Here is a 12,691-nt window from a genome sequence, read left to right on the forward strand (position 1 = left end):
AAAGACACTGGTCTTCACACACTCGCGTGATAAAGAGTACCATAAGAAAGACTATAAAAATATACTTTATCAAAATGAAGATACAAAAATTAAGACCATACAAAAATATCTACCCACAAACGGGTCGGCCTGCATCCTGTTGCACCATCAAACACTTGAGCGAGGAGAGTACATTTACTAAATCGCATAAAAGTATAACGTGAGTTTACATTAATTTCGAAATTTTTCATTGATAGTCATTTTTTAAGTTGGATAGTGTGTTTATTTTGACATCTACATTTATGAGCATTTTTATAATCCCTGGGGCAGATTTATGTTAGACTTGCGCCACTTTTACGCCGCCGTTGCGTCACTTTTGTGACGCAGCGGTGGCGTAAACCCTGCGCCACGTTGCGCCCCATTTACATCGTGGCGCATCTATGGAGATGCGTCACGGTGTAAAGCCCTGCGCCACATTAAACCTGCGTCAGGTTTAATGTATGCAGGGTGAGCGTTCCATCGGATAAAGCCTCGGAAAAGTGACGCAGTGAAATCTACAAGCTTGAAGCAGGCGTAAGGCATGACGCAGCATGTTAGGTATGGGCAGCCCCTAAACATTGCTGGAGTTGCGTCGTGCTTGCGACACGACTCCAGCAATGCGCCGCCCTTACGCCATCAGATGCGTCACGCATCTGTTTATCCTTGCGCCACGATGCGCTGCATTGTAAATGCAGCGCATCTGTGGTGGCGCAAGGGTAAACTTGCGTGACACATCTTTCCTGGCACATCCCTGCTGATTTGCAGGGATGCGCCAGGAAACATAAATCTGCCCCTATGTGTTTAGCAACTATATTTTCACAGCAAATCTTCAGCTGCTTTTGGTATGCTGAGTCTCCAACCTCTCAGGGGCCTGAATCTCTTGGCTTGGCCAATGTCTTTGTATGTCTGTGGGAGGCCAGCCCAGTTGTAACTTTAGAGGGCTCTAACTACATTTTGCTGGGAGCCACAAAATCTGCAACTACATCCCTGTATACATAAACCTACTCCAACCTTGCTCAATTTATGGAAGCACAGAATGACCTGAGTGAATTAAAAGATAATTTCTGACTTAGCATTTGTTGTACATATATTACATTTTCATACTTTCATAGCTTTCGATCACATTTCAATGTAAAGTGCATCATTACATATTACTAAATTAATCCTATTTATTTTTAAACAATCAAAAAAAAGACAATTGCTCAATCAGTATAAACCCCACTCAACTCCTACACCTATCATGCATACTATTCATGCATACTCAGAATCAACCACACAGTCCCCAAGAATGCTTCACAACCCAAGAAGGAGATAATTTGTCTTTCTTCTACAGTTGTTGCATCTCAGCTGGGGGACTCAGCAAACGATCACGGTCAACACATGCTTTGATGGAAATATTGATTACAAACCATCTTCTTCAGGACCTAAATCAGTCTATCCTCATTCCAATATAGACATGGGGTTTCTTCCAGGTACAGTACAAACATTCTTTAGATAAGAGTCAGATACACAATTTACAAATGTTTCCAATTACAAAATAATTCATACACCTGTGTTGTCTTACAGGTAAGGTTACAAGATCCACCAAATTCCTAGGTGCTAATAGTTCACCTCCTTACTCACATCTACTTTAACCACTTCTATTACCTCACTAGTGGTTTCCCATATTTACATGCAGTGTCTTAAGTCTAAAAGCCAATCACCCCCCACCATGTGTACCAAGATATCCTACCCTCGCCAAACAATCCCTCATCACGTGCTCATTGACTGCAGCCCATGCACTAAGCTATATCCACTCATCCATAAATGCGTCCTACCTCAGTCAATTAAACCTTCTCATATAAGCAAGGGTCAGGGCACCCAAAGTGTGTGCACTATACTGAATGGCACTCCTGGATACCTAAAATTTTGGTTTCCACAGCACACGCTAATGTCAACATGTATTAGATAAGTAACAGATAACAACAATTCTTGTCTTTCATTGTATTTGTTAGGTTTATTCTCAAAAGTTTTTATTTAGGTCTTTTTTAGCGTCTTTTTAGTCAACACATGTTTCGTCAACCATGGCAGGTGGCCGCAACTTTCTCAGTGCTAAAAGATACAAGCATATGTATTTGTTACTCGAACATGATTGTTTTATTCTAACAACTTGAATTATAGGTGACATATGTTTCTATATCAATCTTCCTTTTCATTCAGGTGGCTTTTTGTGTGTGGCATCCCATGGATATATCATACAGTATATCATACAGTAGTGGATATACAAAGCAAAGAAAGTTATTTTCCCCAGAAAGAATTTGCATCCCAATTATTGCGAACATTTTTGTTATTTGGTTGATCTTATCTTCAATTGTTTTTTATCTATGCCATATTTATCGAACTGCCGGCTTAGTTTAGACATCTGTATTAAAATCTTTGAATTTATTTCTATTTGTTTCATACACTAGTTTTCACTTATCTTTTTATGTTTTGTATTTTACATTTGTCTTGGAAACATGCTCCTTTGATGAGATCAATTACATGCCTATGTGTTTTGTCTAAGTAATATCAATCAAACTTTTCGTGCAGCTTATATTTTTTGACTTGTGACCCCCCTAAAATCATATAGTATACCTGTTTCGTAGGTATGGCTAGTATTATCTGAAATATATTAAGCACAGGCAAAGTTTTTGCCAGTCAACAGGCCATAATTTGTTCTGTAAATCCAATTAGCATACTATATCATTCGGTCTGTGCGGGCCATGCTCCCACCTTTTAACCAGTTGTAATTCCGTCCCGGTTTCCCAAATGGTTCCTTGCCTTTGTTAGGGTTTCTCTCTGAATCATGTCAGTATTATCCCCTATTATTTGTTGTCATACGTTTTACCTCCTTCTGAATTATTTTACTAAGATTGAACTGGTCAGGGCTAAGTCCTATATGTATGCCTATCTAACCTTTTAACCTCCCTAATCTGCAAGGGAAGTTGCAGAAAAAGGGGGCTTTTAGCAGTCCCCCCACCTACTAACACATTCTCAATATAGACCCCCTACTTGAAAGAAAGAAAACAGGGCTCCGCACCAATGTCCGGAAGAATCCAACTTAAGCCCTATGCAACAATTATATACTATCTCAGATATAGATTCTATACTGATAGGAAGATGTGAATCTCCAGTTTACTCTTTAGAATATCGTCAACACCCTTACTTTTGCCAGATAAAGGAAGCATAAACTTTCCAGACACATGCTTGATTGAGTGAGTCTCTCCACCACTGTACATTGAGTACTGTAGAAGAAGATCAAATGTGCAATCTTAACTGGACTTCACATCCCTGCTCCCGCTCGCTATCCGCTTCTCTGTATGCCCCTAATTTGGAAGATAACGAGCTAGAGTTGAGTATGAGTTCCATAAATGCAGTCGCTGCCCAATAATCATTCTATGTTGAGAGTTTGTGGTCAATATCTAATAATGTTACCATCCAGTGAAAAACTCTTTAATCCATCCAGGGCGCACTAGGGATCAAAGACTACACCCACGACCCTCCCAAAGCAAGAGTGCCTGTCTGAAAACAGATGTAGAACTCCTGTTGTGTTGTGCTCTGGATTGCAGGCAAGCACCCACACAAACCTCACTAGGCCATGCGAAGCCGCTGGACAAATGACGTGACACTCAAACTGCCGTTACGCGCCCCGTCTCATTTATTTTATTATGAGGTCATGTGACCTCGGGGCAAACAACGACAGCATACACTCTCAAGGGTACTCCTGTAAGACACTTTTATGACCATTGCAATTACATTCCTCCACAACTTAAGAGAAATAAACAAAAGCAAAATAAACAAAAACAATACTTTGAAAAACACACAAAACACTGGTGTCTAGAAACTTTCCTGACTTTGTCGCTTGACCCCGCCAACTGACACTCTTGTAATAGTACTTGGTTTCAAAACACGATCAGCCCAGCACATAGTCCTGAACTTCAGGGATGGAATGGGGCTCCTTCTGTGGTTGTTTCCAGATAGACTTCATCCAGAGGCCTCAACTGTTAGTGAAACAGGTGTCAGTGGAAAGGGACTTGGGCATAAAGACTGTGGCACATCTGACACAGGAAAGGACAGCTCCGCTCCATTCACTTCTTCTTTTTTTTTGCTTCAGGTGGTAGTGTTCTCCCCGGGCTCCCAGAAGGAGTGACCTCAGACCCTGATATGCTGACAGACGGCTCATAGAATCTTTTAAAGCATGATACATTTCTTATAACAATTTCATTCCCTCTTCTAGCAGTTACCATCATCAATTTTATGCTTGTGACTTGCCACAAAAAGGCAGAGGGAACTTACTGTCAGGGTGGGGATGTTGTACCAGTACATTATCTCTGACTTTGACCATAGCCCGCTGGTGCTAGTACATTTTTTGATTTCTTGACTGTCTCCTAGATGTGGCAAGGCTGTTGACAGCTGGAGCCTCCTCCCAACAAGAGTCTTTGGGTATTAGGTCTTCCACTTATCTTCTGAAACATAGAATGCTGGGAGCCAAACCTTTGCTGGGGGGATTTATGAGTCAGTAGTCTTTCAGAAACGTAGTGACAGCTGTCTTCATGTTATACTGTCCACTTGAGCAATCATGACAACCTTGCTGATGGTTCTCATAAAATGCACAGCCTCTCCATTTACTTGGAACCAGCGTGGAGTGATATTGTGGTGTTTGTATTTCTTAACATGAAATAGCTGGCAGCATCCTGGGTATTGAAACAGGGACCATTGTCTGTGTGTAGTTCCTTGATCAGGTCGTGAGTGGCCATGACCTGCTCAAACTTCGGTATGGTTTCCTCCCGGAGGTGTATGCCACAAATTCCACTTCGGGGTACTTTGAGCAATCATCAGTGATAACTTGCAAATGGCAACCATCCAGAAGTTTGCCAAAATCCACACCAGCATGATGCCATGGGGTGTCCGGGATTGCTTTGTGACTATGAGCGGCAGAGGAGCTGGTCCACCTCTTGCTTGTCAAAAAAATCCCACTGCCTGATGGTGCGTTCCATCATGTCATCCAGTCCAGGGAACCACACTTTACTGCTCTTGGTTCTGACCGTTCCTTGGTATGACTCATGGGTGAGATTGTGTCCCCTGTGTTAGACAAGATGGTATTACCAAACGAGGTTCCTTCATGAGATATTCATCCTCACTGAGTTTGAGCTCACTCCTCGACTGTAAAACAGAATGGGCCTCAACCGTGTTGTGGGACAAATTGGCAAGTATGTTGGCCCATCTTCCAGAGGGGGTGGCAGCAAAGGCAGACTAAAGAAAGTCATTGGTCCCGGTTGCCGCTATTATTTTGGCTAGGTAAACTGGTAGGGGCCTTGAGCACTCGAGGATCAGTTTCACATAGTCCTCTGTATTTGTTGCTACCTGAGCTTCTTGAGGAGTAATGGACTGTGCGTGACCCGACAAATAGTCTGCTGATTTAATATATCCTGGCTTATATTTTACCGAGAAGTTTTACTCCTAAAACTGGAGTATCCATTTTTAAATCCTTGGTGGAGGGTTTGTTGCTGACCCCTTGAACAGTGGAATGAGCGGCTTGTGGTCAGTGTTCACATTGAATGGGCGTCCATACAGGTGTACATAGAAGTGGCAGCATCCCCAATTCATGGCAAGTGCCTCTTTTTTATGTGGGAATACCTCTGTTCGGTCAGGGTTAGGGCAATGCTGGCTTAGGCCACAGGGAGCCCATTTGCCACCTTGTTATTTCTGAGATGGAAACGACATCCACAGAAAGTTCTGAATCCAGAGCCAGGTCCTCAAATAATGTCTGTTTCATGGCCAGTAAAGCCTGTTCCTGCCTCCCACTACCAAAAGGCTGAGACCTTATTGAGTTTCCTGAGTGGTTCAGTGAGCTGTGAGAGGTTCCGCATGAAACAACCACAGTGCATCCCCAGCCACAGAAAACGTCAGACTCCTGTGCCCGTGTTAGGGGCAGGTGCTGCTTGAATGTCCCGAACCGAGTACCGGACCAAAAGGATCAGCAAACTTGTACCGATTCTGTGATCTTTTGAAAACTTGTTTCTCAAGATTATAAAACTACATTGTACATCACATCAAACTTCAAGTTTTTTAACTGTCTCCTCCAATTTGTCCCGCTCCACCCTTTCTCATAAAATCAAACATAGCCCCACTTTCTTCAAATCTTAAAGAGGATAACAAAACCTTTTCCTTCCGGGCCTAAAACGTGAAGCGCTTATGCAGCTCAGATACATTTGGAAAGGGTCAAACCATTGTTTCCATATAATGGGGGGTTGAGTAGGGGAGTCTAGAAATGCTGGTGGTGGATTTTCAGATTGCATAATTTCAAACAATGATATGTGAATACAGAGTGTGAGTCCCTGTATTGCGAGTCGTGGATACACAATGTAGTGAGTCAGTCAAGATTAATAACTGCACGAAGGGAACAAATGTGCTAATTGAGCATATTCCTTGTCTATCAAGATATATCTATGATAAAAAGGTGTGTGTATCAACGCTGATACTGAACCATGACCCACCAAGTTCAAATAGCTCATTTAACCCAAGCTACTCTACATGTGCAAGCAGAGGGAACTAGCAGGGCCTGTGTAATGTGAGCTCATCAGGAATGCACGGCGCCTTGCAGCATTCGGCATTCAGTTTGTGTTTCGCCCAAATGCAGCCGTCTTCTCGAGAGGACGGGTAGAGCCTCTGAACCGGTTTATTCAAACTGAGCGTCGGGGAAGGCAGCGCAGGCAGGGAGCAAGGGACCGGCCGGCATCTAGTGGGGAAAGGTTATGCTGTCTGCTGCACCTCACATCCGTGGACGCCGGAAAGGCATTTTTGACTTTTAAAATCTGAGTCTCCCATCTGAATTAGGTGCCTTCTTGTGCTGTTATTTTGTAAAGAACGGTGAATCCTATTTTATTTCCATAAACTCAGCTCCTTCACCGAAATAAAGAAGAAATTTGCCCACAACACCCTACAAGTGAAATGCAGTCTGTAATATCCCCCCAATAAAGCAAGCATTGTGTACTCTTGCCTCCTGCAGATGGCAAATCACTTGCCACTACCTAGGGCTACTTACCGGTAATCAAGTGTACAAGGATCTTTCTCAGATAATCCCATTCTTCAAACCCGCCACCAATTTCAGTTTGAAAGCGCATCCCTTTCATCACTAACATCCACTGGATTTGCTTCACCCACAGAAACATGTTGCTGTCCTACACAGTTGCCATCTTATGATTAGGCATGTATCATTTTGCTTTATTTGTCGGCAGCTATGAGGTTGCTGCTCAGAAGACAGGACACCATGCGAGGAGGTACACTTCATCTCAGTGTCTAGGGTCTCAGAGCAAACTAAGATTCTCTGACAAGCACCTCTCATAGATCTCTTTAGGGGCATGGGAACCGGGCATGGGAACCGGGCATGGGAACCTGTAAACTCCGCCACTCTGCTGTTGGTGTTTTTTGTCGAACTATGAGCTCTAAGCGGTTTTGGAGGGACAAAACTCTGCAAGCTCTGCAGGCATACCAGAGTTTACCACACACCCCTAGAAAAGTATGCTGCGCAATCAATCTTAGAAAACTTGATTTATAGGCTTACTATTTTCTGCTTCTGCTAAAATCTGATAAATTTGCGCTTAGTAGTATGGATAGAGTGTGAAGAAGCTACAAACTTGCTAACCATGTTAGGAATGTTCATAGTGTTTTCTCTGACCAGGTAACGCATTGCAGCATTTATCTTTTGTTCTGTGTCATTACCTACTGTTCATATTTTATGCACTAGTCTTTAGTTTTAGAAATAAGCATTTTTAAGTTTTAAGCCCTTTGTCTTAGAACTATTTTAACTGTATTTTCATTTACAAAAGAGGTTTTGGAGGCAGTGTTATGTTAAGAGAACTTGTAAAGCACATAGCTGTTCCAGCAACAGGACTTCCCAGTGCTGAACCCAAAACAGAGGTACAGAAACCACGTACAACAAATGAAGGAAAGGGCAAGGAGACAAGTCGAGCCAGTCCGCATGCAAATAAAGCCTAATGCAGAATCCCCGAGAACACCTCAGTGCAACCTGACCCCAGAAACGGTGGCAATGATTACACCGGCAATTGAGTCCATGATCGCTCAGGGAATACTGAAAGAGATCATAGGAATCCCGTGCAATTCACCATTCATGGAACTGCAGAATCAGAGTGTACAGTATCGCATAGTACAGGACCTTAGAAATGTAAATAACATTGTGATCCCATGTTGCCTGTGGTACAGAATCCATCTGTGATCCTATTTCAGATTCCTTGTGAAGTTGTCTGGTTCACAGTGATTCACCTCTGTCAAACATTTTTCTCCATTCCATTGAACGAGGAAAGCCAATTTGTATTTGCTTTTTGTCTGGAAAATCGTGTCTTAACATGGGTATACTGAAAGTCTATCCATCTTCAATCAGGTTTTGAAGGAGAACCTCAACAGCTTGATTTTGCCCCAAAACTCAGTGCTAGGTCAGTACATTGATGACCTTTTCATTGCATCTGAAAAACGGGAGGCTTATAGGGACGACTATAGCGCTTTTTTGAACCATTTGGCTGACACTGGGCATAAAGTGTACCGAAGCAAATTTCTGTACTGTTTGACTGAAGTTCAGTATTTGGATCATGGAATTGAAAGAGGCAAGAGGAAGGTGTCAGCAGACCGAGTGGAGGCGATCATGAAAATGAATCCGCCTACTACCCAGAAAGAGGTCAGGATGTTTTTGGGAGTGGTTGGCTACTTAATGTATCTCAAATTTCCCCTTGATGGCAAAACCTTTGCAGATGCTGTCTCACAAGGATATGAGTGATCCGGTACCTTGGGATAATGAATGTTTACTTGCCTTCTTGGAGCTGAGAGAGTGACTGAGCCGCACTCCAGCTTTAGGAATGCCTGATTAAAACAAAGTGTTTTCACTGCTCTGTCATGAAAGGTAGGGTCGTGCTCTTTCTGTACTCACCCAGACACATGGAGGTGCCCATAGACCAGTGGCCAATTTCTCCACTACATTAGATCCTGTAGCTTCAGCGTTGCCAGGATGTCTCAAATCCATTGTTGCAACAGGTGTCAGCATTGAACGATGTGAAAGCATTGTGATGGGTCATCCACTTACTGTGTATGTGCCGCACTCAGTTGATCTCCTGATGACGAAGACCAAAACACAGCATTTGACTAATAACAGGCTGACAAGATACATCAAGTGCTGCTTGCAGCAGAAAATGTAACTCTAAAGCGCTGTTTTGTGTTAAATCCAGCTACTTTGTTACCTGTTCCAAAAACTGATGGAGGAGATTGTATAGAACATGAATGTATGGATGTTACTGAGCTTTGCACATAGCCGAAACCTGACATTGTTGATGAACCATTGTCTGATCCTCACCAAGGCATTTTTGTTGATGATTCATGTCTAAGAGACAATGAAGGTAATCTGGGAGCAGCATTTGCTGTTTGTCCCATCTCTGAAGTTGTAGAAGCTGTGTTTTTGACAAGGAGTACACTTTGCACAAGTGGCCGACATCTTTGCCTTGACCTGTTCATTTCCTGTCTCCGAGCAGATCCTAGTCACAATAGCCAGTACAGTTTTGGTGTGTTTCATGACTTCGGGCAGCCACGGTGGCAGAGAGGGTTCCTAACTTCATCAGGTTCTCCCATCAAAAACGGGGAATATGTGAGACAACTGTTGGAAGCAGTGCAATTACCAAAGGAAGTGGTGGTCATTTAGTGCGCTGCACATGGGAGGGGAGATGATTTTGTCACCACGATAAACTGCTATGCGGATGAAGTTGCTTGTTTTTGTTCCACACATGCTTGCATTTAAATGGGGAATATGTTGGTGAGAGTGCAGAGAAGACCAAACTCAGCATGATGCAAGCTGTTGCACACATACAGGATGATGTTAGGCATTTGCAAATGGAAGCAACAGATCATGAACAAGCAGGTTCAATCAGAGCAGGTTGTGAGAAGGGGGAGAGTGACATATGGGCTTCAACTGATGGCAGGGCGGTGTTGCTGGATTGTCTGTTAAACCCAATGGCAAGGTAGATTCATGGAGCAGCCCATATAGGAAAGGGATGCAAAGGAAAGATTGTTCAGGCAGACTTGGTTCAATCCAAGGTTTTGTGTGATTGCTGAAGCAGTGCATCATTGGTGTGTTACGTGCAGATGAATGTGGGAAAGAAAACAGTTTTTGCTTTGAGTCACATTGGTAGATCAGGGGTCCCTTCAATAAGATTCAATTGGATTTTGTTGAGATGCCTGTGCGTAATGGACTGAGGTACATTTTGGTTGTTATGTGCATCTTGTCTCAGTGGGTGGGATCTTATCCATCTAGAAAGTGTGGCAGTCTCACAGTAGCAGTTAGTGCTGAGGGAGCTTATACCTTGTTTCAGATTTCCAACTACATTGGAGTCAGATAGAGTAACATACTTGCATAGCGAGATCATGAAGCTGTTGTGTACTGCCTTGAGTGAGGATTAGAGACTGCATCGTAGTTACAGGCCAGAGGCATCAGGCATTGTGGAGCAGATCAATGGGACTTAAACGGCGAGGCTGGAAAAAGCAAGTGCTTCAACGTCTTTGAAATGGCCTGATGTGTTGCCCTTGGTTCTAATGTGCTTATGCAGCATTCCCGATAAAAGAAATGAGCTGTCGCCCCAGGAGATCCTCATGGGAAGGGAGATGCTCTTGCCTGCAGTGCCGGCTACAGCTTTGATAAACATCACAGAGGACTTGATCCTTGACTGCTGTAAAGGATTGGCTGTTGTGGTTGTCGCATCAGGTTGAAGCTGCGATTGCACCGACTTCAAAAGACCTTTGCCATGACTTGAGCCCAGGAGATTGGGTGCTCGTCCTAAAGCATGTAAGAAAGGTCTTCTTTTTTTAAACAATTTTTATTAAATAAAAAAAAAAATGCATTTTAACATTTTACATTTAACAGAATATTATGATTACAGTCCACAATATTTACTCGGTAATATATATGGTTCTCACATTTGGTCGACATTGTGTGTTGTATAATACAGATATAATTTCATTTTACATTTTCATACCTCCTCATCCGATTCCCGGTCCCTTGCAGGGGGGGTACATATACCTCCTCTATAGGTATACCATTTACCCTACACTCTCTCCCATTTAGGGCATCTCCTGTGGATGTACGTGGCTTTTTCTGCCACCATAATCATATCCATATCTCTGCACCAGTCTTTGAGAACTGGGGCCTGCACCGCCCCCTATTTCTGGGCTATATTTAGTTTAGCTATCATCATCCTGAGTGTTGCCCAAGTTTGGCCGGCACGGTTCATGTCTGTTGGTTCCTATTCAGATGACAACATTTGGGTTATATTGGGACAGGGTTTGAGCTGACCTCAGTGATAGTGTTCATTACTGCTGTCCAGTAAAGTTTGATAACCGGGCAGTCCCACAATATGTGGTAGAAGGTGCCTATGTCGTTACATTGACGTTTGCAGTGCAGGTCAGTGGTTTTCCCTATTTTGCATAATGTCACTCTAGTAATGTATGTCCTATGTAGTATTTTAAGTTGTACTAGGCGTGATCTGGAGGATACCGCCACTACCCTGGGTGATTCTATCGCCTCCTGCCAGTCAGTGTCGTCCAGCTTCCCCACCTCTTCCTGCCATGTAACCCGGAGCTTTAACAGTGGGTCTAGTTGGGTGTTAATGATTTTTCGGTATGTGACGGAGATCGCTTTTTTGTCCATGTGGTCCGTTAACCCCTTCGCTGCCCTGCCCTTTCCCCGCCCTGTGCCACGCCTTTCATTAGCGGGCGGGGTTTATGACGAGATGGTCTCGTCATGGGCACAGCGCAACCGCAGCCCATGACGAGACCATCTCGTCATGGGCACTCAAGAGGTTAATAGCCGGTCTTCTAAGGGGGAGTCTTCAGGAAGGGTTTCCTCTGCTGGAATGGTTGCTCTAGTGCGTGTTTAACCTGCATGTACCAGAACATCTCGGCGGGGGCCATCTCATATTGGTCCTGGAAGTGGGCAAAGGTAACAACTTTGCTCCCTTTCCATTGGTCGCCCAGCCGGGAGATCCCTATTATGTCCCATTTTTGGAACCCCTTGCTATTGCCCAGTGCGCCTAGTTTGCCAGTGTCCCATAATGCGGTTTGCTGTGTCATTTTGTCAGTCCATCCCAGGTGTTGTGTCACTGTATGCCACACGTGAACCGTATGTGCCGCTGGCCCCAGTAGGTCTGATTTTCTCTTTTTATAGTAGAGCACTCAGTTAATCCCCCCGTTCCCAGGGCTAGTGTATCTAGGCAGTACGCAGGGTCAGTGTGGGGCGAATGGATCCACTGATTAATTACTGCTAGCTGGGAGGCCCAGTAGTATGCCTGAACCTTGGGCAGGGCGATGCCGCCATCGTACCAGCTCCTAACCAGTTTACCCGCAGCTATCCTAGCCGGTTTACCATCCCATAGGAGATTATTTACTTCTGAGTCTATCGCTCTAAAATATGACGCAGAGACACGAAAGGGTGTGTTGAGAAGGTCATAGAAAAATCTGGGTAATGCCATCATTTTAAAGAGTTGTATAATGATGAGGTTGGGATACGCGCTACAACCTTGTTAACTGAGGGTTGCTTTTAGTTTGTTAATTTTTGTGTGTGCTCCAGGGGTGGCGTCTTCATTCAGGCGTCAGTATGCAAATG

General features: G+C 43.7%; 1 protein-coding gene across 5 annotated transcripts in view; it reads left to right on the forward strand.

Moving 5' to 3' along the window:
- LOC146839631 (uncharacterized) overlaps positions 1-12,691 on the forward strand; it is a 606,426-nt gene that overhangs the window by 382,921 nt on the left and 210,814 nt on the right. The gene's annotated exons all lie outside the window — the stretch shown is intronic.

Source organism: Triturus cristatus, chromosome 4_1 (genome assembly GCF_964204655.1).
Source record: "Triturus cristatus chromosome 4_1, aTriCri1.1, whole genome shotgun sequence".
In the NCBI taxonomy this organism is placed as follows: domain Eukaryota; kingdom Metazoa; phylum Chordata; class Amphibia; order Caudata; family Salamandridae; genus Triturus; species Triturus cristatus.